The following is a 7,526-nucleotide window of genomic DNA, read 5'->3' as shown; positions in this document are numbered from 1 at the left end:
CTCATCACCTGTTCCAATGATATCCCCTTCTCATGGATCAAGCAAAGGAGTTTTATTTGTAGATGACACTTTGTAGCTACATCTTTCTTCTGTAGTTGTCATTTAGTAACTTCTTTAGAACTACATATATTTGTTACCCTATGCATGTCCTTAGTGTTACCAACTTGTACGTTACTCCATCTTTAATGAATATAGTGCCAGTCTCAAAATATATCCGGTTCCCCCTTCACTCCCTCTTTTCTCAGAGGGTCTCATTTCTTTACAAAGAGAATTGTTACTCTATACAGTGAACTCCTTCATCTCTCCTACATATCATCTCAGAGCCTTACCTCTCTCCTCCTTTGCTCCAGTTTTTTTGTTAATTTTTAAAGAAATTTATTTTCAGTTCTGGGATAAAAAGAGGATTTCTCTAACAGTACAGTAAAGATGTTTGCTCATGTAACTGCAAATCTACCATGTACCACTTGCTACTTCCTCCAAATATACAGCACAGATAATCTTTCTCTGGATGCAGGTAATATCTCTCTTCAGGTCATTTAGTTTTAATTTGTGCATTATAGTTAAAATGACTTAGCTGTTCAAAATTGTTCTTAAACCACTATTGCTGTTACTGTAAGTAAATGTTCTCTTGGTTCTGTTCATTTCACTCTTCATCCTTCACTCTTCATGAAAGTCTTCATCATTTCTTACAATACAATTATTCCATCACAATCATATATACCATATCTTGTTCAGCCATTTCCCAGTTGATGGGGATCTCAGCAATTTCCAGGTTTTTGCCACCACAAAGAGAGCTACTAAAAACATTACATTCACATTCAAAGCTGTAATTAATATTTGTGAATTTGCTTTGAGGAAAAGGTGGGCTTTCTCCTAAAGAGCGCAGTAATTTGCTCCTTGTCTTCTTTTTCTTTTCACTATGTATAAAGCCTCATTCTCTCATACCTGTGAACATAATTAGAACTCCATCTTTTAAAAACTAAACAAAAAAAAATTGATAGTACGCATTGTATTAATCCTTTCCCTTTGATACCCAGAAGTTACCTATGCTTGTGCCCTCCACTTAACTATATTCTCACTGTCTTCCATTCCTATTAATTTCACAAAAGTATTATTTCATCAAAAGGGGAACAAAAAAAGTATTTCACTGTGCTTTAACTTAATTTTTTTATGTCTTTTTGTATATGTCTCCTTTGGGTTTTGTAAAACTGCTCTTTATTCTCCTCTCCGGTTCTGAATTCAGTTGTCTTTATTGAATCACTCATTTTATATTCCCAAAGTTCTTGTGCCTTTACAATCTTTTTCTTACAACTCCCTCATCTTTCCTAAATTCTAACCTCACATTTCCAACTACTTTCTGGACATCTATTTCAGTCTCAGGACACCTCAAAGATAGTCCTCACCTGAATTCATCTTTACCTAGCTCTACCTGTGTTTAATTTTACAAACTTATTTATTTCAATCAATAACAGTTAATTTGTTGAGTCTCATACTAAAACTTCAGTTATATTAAATTATACTAAGATATATACTTTTATCTCATCCAATTAATTGCCCAATTAACTCTACATATAGTCCCTTCTATCCATTCACCTATCAAGTTAGTTTGGGCTCTCGCCACTTCTTACCTAGTTTCCTTATTGAAGTCTCTTTCTTCACCAATCTAGTTCTTCCTAAGGCTCAGAAAATTTCGGCAAAATTTGTTGTGGGCAGTGATTATGTTATAACTGGTCTTTGCATTCCCAGCATGTTGCTGTATATAATATTTGTTGAATTACTTTCCCTACACACACACACACACACACACACACACACACACATACACACACACACACACATACATATACTGGACTACTTGTCTCCTAAGCATGCCATGGATTAAGTGGCATCAGGATGAGACCTTAGAAGACAGTTTTCAGTTAATTTTCTAGAGAAGAAAACTGCTCAAGACATCAAAATTGGTATTAAGAATGAGAATCTTATGATTTGGGATCTCTTTAGAATAGTATTAGTGGGTTTTGCGTTTTCAGTGCCTTTGTTGATAGCATTCTCTGCTTAAAATATCCTCTTTCAAGACTCAAATCAAATCAAATGCCATCTTTCCCCCCACTTCCTTTGTATTTTTGCTTTGTTTTATATAAGGGTAGGACTGGATGTGGATCACTTTCTATTTCTAAATTTGTGATCAGTTATTGTAAAGCACTTAATACAGTGTTTGATCTATAAATGCTTATTCTAACCCTTCCCTCCTCCATTAGTTAGATTTGGTGAACTGACTATAAGGAATCTTCTTTTAAGGTGGAGGAAACAAAAACTTGACTATTTGTTGGGAATAGTTTTGTGTAAAATATTTCTGTAAAAATATTAATAAATATATTCTTGCTACAAGTTTTCTTTGATAATTTTTATTGTACATATTTTGATTATGAGTAAGCAAAAACTTGATCAACTTGTTCTTTGCATTTGGCTTGAGTTGTGTATCTTATTTATATTGTTCAAAATGTTCTCTTCTTTTCATATTAATGGGTAAATGCTTTTTGTGACTGATTTCATTGTTTCATACAAGGCATCTCTAAAGCCTATATTATTTGCTCTAAGTCACAGTTACAGCATACCTTTATTCCAATCCTTTGCCAGCAAAAATGGTAAGTGCTACGACTATCGCATGGATCTTTGGTATAAGTCTGACAGAATGGCAGGTAGTGAAGTAGTAGAACAGCCAAGTTCTACCTAAGAACTTTTCCCCCCAAATCTAGAAAAGACACCAGACTGAGTCATGATTGGTAAACCCAAGAAAAAAAATCTTTGAGTGATTTTTTTTTCAGCCCAGGTCTGCAGACACTGGAGATGGACTTTTGCCAATAGCTGGCTGTATGAAGGCATCATCAGGCAAGGAGGAGATCCAGCATATCTTCTGAGCTGCAGGACCGTGTGCTGACAGGAGTTGTATTGTGCACTCCCCATGGTGTTCTGGATCACACCACCTGTGACTCGGGGTGGCATTCCAGGGGCCACAGTGGTCATGGAGCCTAGGCTCTTTTACAAGGAGAAAGTTCAGGGGGCAGTTAAGTGACCCAGTTGATAGAGCACCAGCCCTGGAGTCAGGAGGACCTGACTTCATATGTGGCCTCAGACACTTAATAATTACCTAGCTGTGTGGCCTTGGGCAAGCCACTTAATCCATTGCCTTAAATAAAATTTAAAAAAAAAGGAGTAAGTTCATTTGCAGGCAGAGAACTGCCAGGGTGGGGGTGGGGTGCCCAATTCCAATTTCTAGCTCAGTCTAAAGCAGGAATGTTTTCCATCTGATAGCAATCTACTGAAACTCTAGCTGGGGCAAACTTTGTTGTCAGACTCCTACCTAGTTCAAGACCCACTTTGGGAGTACCTAAAGCTTGCAAGTCCCTACCTGAACTGCTGCTGAGAACTTGGAATAAGACAACATAAGCCAATGTGACCATTCCAGACATTCTATCCCAAAATGGGTAGAACTTGCCCCTGACAAATCTAAAGAAAACATAGACTGGAAGAATATCAGTAAACCAAAAAAAACAAAAAACAAAAAACAAAACCCCTCCATAAAAAGCTGTTATTGTGAGATTTGAGACACAAATACAGAAGAGAATCACTCCAAAGTGATCTATCTAATATTCAAAGAAACACCCAGCTTGGGCATAAGTTTAGCTTCCTAGCTGAGATAAAACAACCATTTAAAAAATTAAATTTAAAAAGTTAAAATTATTTTTCAATTAAAAATTTGGGAAATATACAGAAAAACAGAACTAACAAGCTTGTGATAAGAGCTTTAAAAATCAAATTAGTCAAATTTATGATTACAATTTAACAGAAACTACAGAGCTTGGAATATAAATTCAAATATAAAAGCAAGCAAGAATAATCTATCCATTAAAACATATATAATCCTATGTGGGGTAAAATGGAGTTGCACACATTTGAATTCACTTCGCACACACACACACACACACACACAAACACACACAGTGCAAATTCAAATACATGAGACCACTTCAGAGGATTATTCACATTCACATTAATTGGGACTTATAGAGGGTCACAGAGTAACTATCATTAGTTACTTGGGGGAACAGTTATGTTTTGATAGAATAGGTTACAATAAGAAGGAAATGGGAGTAATTATCAGAGTATGAAGTTAGACATCTAAAAAACAAGGAGAGGAATGGGTTACATTCATCTGAACTGGCCAAAAAGAAAAGAAAAGCAGTAATGGGGTACATTTCACTCTGTGAGGATAAGTAGAAAGGGTATAAGGGAGGACAAATTGAGAAGAGTGAAAACAAACTTAAGAACTAAGCTATCCTTTCCATCTGCATTAAATTCTAGTGCTTTCCCTCATTTCCTATTGTTTCTTGCAAATAGTTTACATATATTTACTTATTTCCTCCATTAGATTGTTCACTCCTTGAGGGCAGGGATCATCTTTTGCCCATATTGTTATCACCAGTACTTGATGTTCATTGACTGACCATATGAATATGATAGAATACTACTGTGCTCTAAGAAATGATAAAAGAAGTGGTTTCAGAGAAACCTGGGAAGACTTGTTTGAACTGAAGCAGAGTGAAGTGAATGAAACCAGGTGACTAGTTTATACAGTGACAATGGTATTGTAAATATAATCAACTTTGAAAGACTAAGGAATTCTGATCTACACAGAATGACCATGATTCCAGAGGAATAATGATGAAACATGCTACTTAACCTCCTGATAATGTCCAGAACTCAGGGTATGAATTTTTTTCAGATATGGCCAGTGTGGGAATCTGTTTCACAAGACTTTCTGTTTGTAGATGGCATGGGGAAAGCAGCTGAATATAAGGCCAAGTTGAATGAAAAAATATTCCACATAGTATGAACCTACCAATTTTTTGCATCATTATTCATTGAAACAGTCTTTTCCCATAGCATGGCCAATAGTGAATTTTCCCATCTCCACTAACTTCATGAGTATGAGGTGTAATCTTGGAACTATTTTATTATGCATTTTTCAAATTATGAATAACAGCAATAATGGCTAGCATTTACTTACTGTGGTTCATAAATTGTAACGTTTAACTCATTCGATCCTCACAATAATCCTGTAAGTAGGTACTATTATTCTCATTTTACCAGTGATGAAATAGAAGTTGGATAAGATTGCCCAGGAAAATGATTAAAGGAAGGATTTGAACCCGACGTCTTTTTGGCTCCAAGCCCAACACACTACACCACTGTGACTGTGAAGAGCATATTATCCAGAACAATGAAATCATAGGATTAAGAAATCCAACATTTATAGGTGAAAGAAGTTAAAAGTAGCTTGTCCAGAGTTTCACATCACATTTAATAGTATTAGATCACATCCAATCATAGCCGTCCTCAAAAGATCAATGCTATTGACAGTTTGCATTTATTTCTTCCTTTAAAAAATTAATGTCCTTTCAATTCCTTTAATTCTTTAACATTCAAGGTATCGTTTTCCTACTATCACACTGTTCTATCTTTAAAAATCTGCCGCATGTTTTGAATTCGAGTCTCTTCCCATCCCCAATCCCAGATTCAGATCCCTGCCCTAGCTTCCTACATTGTTTTATTTGAAGCATACATCTAACCTGTAGACACCTCTGCCCACTTCATTGACCCCAATATCTTGATTCTACTTTTAATCTGTATTTCTAGTCTAAGTTAATTCATCCTTATTTTTTTTCCTTGTCTCTAGGAGAAATCCCATTCTCCCCTTCATTTGACTAGAACTTAGCTCATCTCTTTTACATCAATACCCTATTACTGCATTAGTTTTTTTTGGGGGGGGGGGGCGGGAATGGGTAGCATTTTAGAGAGCCTCCAGTACTTAAGTCTTTTTCCAGGGAGACAACTGCAAGTCAGATTTTTAAATTCTTTGGCTGATGATTCCCTTGACATCATCTTCCTTGACTTTTTGATAAACATTTTTACTTAATCTCAGGCAGATCATATGGCATAACTTGTTGCCTTGTGCAGGTTGTTAAGACTCCACATAAAAGCTCTAGTTTGGTCACTATAAGGTTTCTCTGAGGATCTTTTTTTGTGATCTTTACTTTTGACCTCTTAATTCCTATTTCCACTTTTCTTTTATGGTGTAATTTTTACCTTTTTTTTTTCGGTCCAAGAGGCTGATTGGCATTTTCATGCCAGTTGACCAAATGGACATTTGCTTTAGTTTTTGAACTCTTGAGTTTTGAGATCATTGAATCTGTTTTCTGATCCTGCTATTAAAAGTAGCAAACAATGTTTGTCTGTTTTCCTGCCTTCTCTAGAAAGAGAAGTATACAATATTCTGATACTTTTGGTTCTTTGCATATTAGGGGGCATTGCATTTTTGAAACCTAATGGTTTCAGATCTTGCCTCTTAACTGACTCAAATTCCTGTGCCTCTGGCAATTTCTCAGTCTTAAGTAGCTTATCATCAAGATACATTGCTACACTGGGGATCCATATAAAGGGAATCCATATAAAGATTCTATATATCTTCCTCTTAACTTTATTTATCTTCCTTATTTTTGAGAATAGTTATTCCACAGGAACATTTTACATTCCATGAGGGCTTTTTCTCTCTTTTAGTTGTCTTGGCATATTTCTTGCCAAGAACTTATGAAAAAAAATTAGATCATGAATAATTAATCAGAACAGATTTTAAATAAGTTAATATCTACTCATCTGGTCAGGAAAAGTAATAGCTGATTTCTAGTTGGCAATACTGTTTTAATTTATTGTCTTAGAAAAATAAGAAATGTGTTAATTTTTTTAGTTGGTTTTTGTTTTTCTGAAGGCAATGGGGTTAAGTGGCTTGCCCAATGCCACACAGCTAGGTAATTATTAAGTGTCTGAGGCCCAATTTGAACTCAGGTACTTCTGACTCCAGGGCCAGTGCTCTATCCACTGCACCACCTAGCCACCTCCATTAGTTAATTTTTGTTTGTTATTAGAAAGGTTGTTTAGACCAGGGACTGTCCAAAATGTTCTGCCTGTGGTTCACTAAATTCTTTAGTAAAGGAAGCCCAGCTACCTCAGAGCTCTCACTAAAATGGCAATTCAAAATGTATTGTCTATTGTATTGTTTCAGTAAAAACTTTTAAAAAAGGTTGGACAGCCTGAGGTAAAACTTTCATAATTCATTACAACTTATTTACAACACATTCTCCATTTTTTTTTGTTTTTTTTGTTTTTTGCAAGGCAAATGGGGTTAAAGTGGCTTGCCCAAGGCAATTAAGTATCTGAGGCCAAATTTGAACTCAGGTACTTCTGACTCCAGGGCCAATGCTCTACTGCACCACCTAGCCACCCTCATAGTCTCCATTTTAATGTCATTAAAGAATATGCAGTGATATTTAGACTTTGCTGCTATATAAGAAAGATGAGTATTAGGAATCAGTAATTCCCTCTGTAGTAAAAGGAATTTTTCCAAATTAAAGTATTAGACTACTGTTAACCTTCTTCTGCAAAAGCACTTTTATTTCATTATGTATTTC

Source organism: Macrotis lagotis, chromosome 7 (assembly GCF_037893015.1).
Source record: "Macrotis lagotis isolate mMagLag1 chromosome 7, bilby.v1.9.chrom.fasta, whole genome shotgun sequence".
Lineage (NCBI taxonomy): Eukaryota > Metazoa > Chordata > Mammalia > Peramelemorphia > Peramelidae > Macrotis > Macrotis lagotis.
This window is presented reverse-complemented; position numbering follows the sequence as displayed.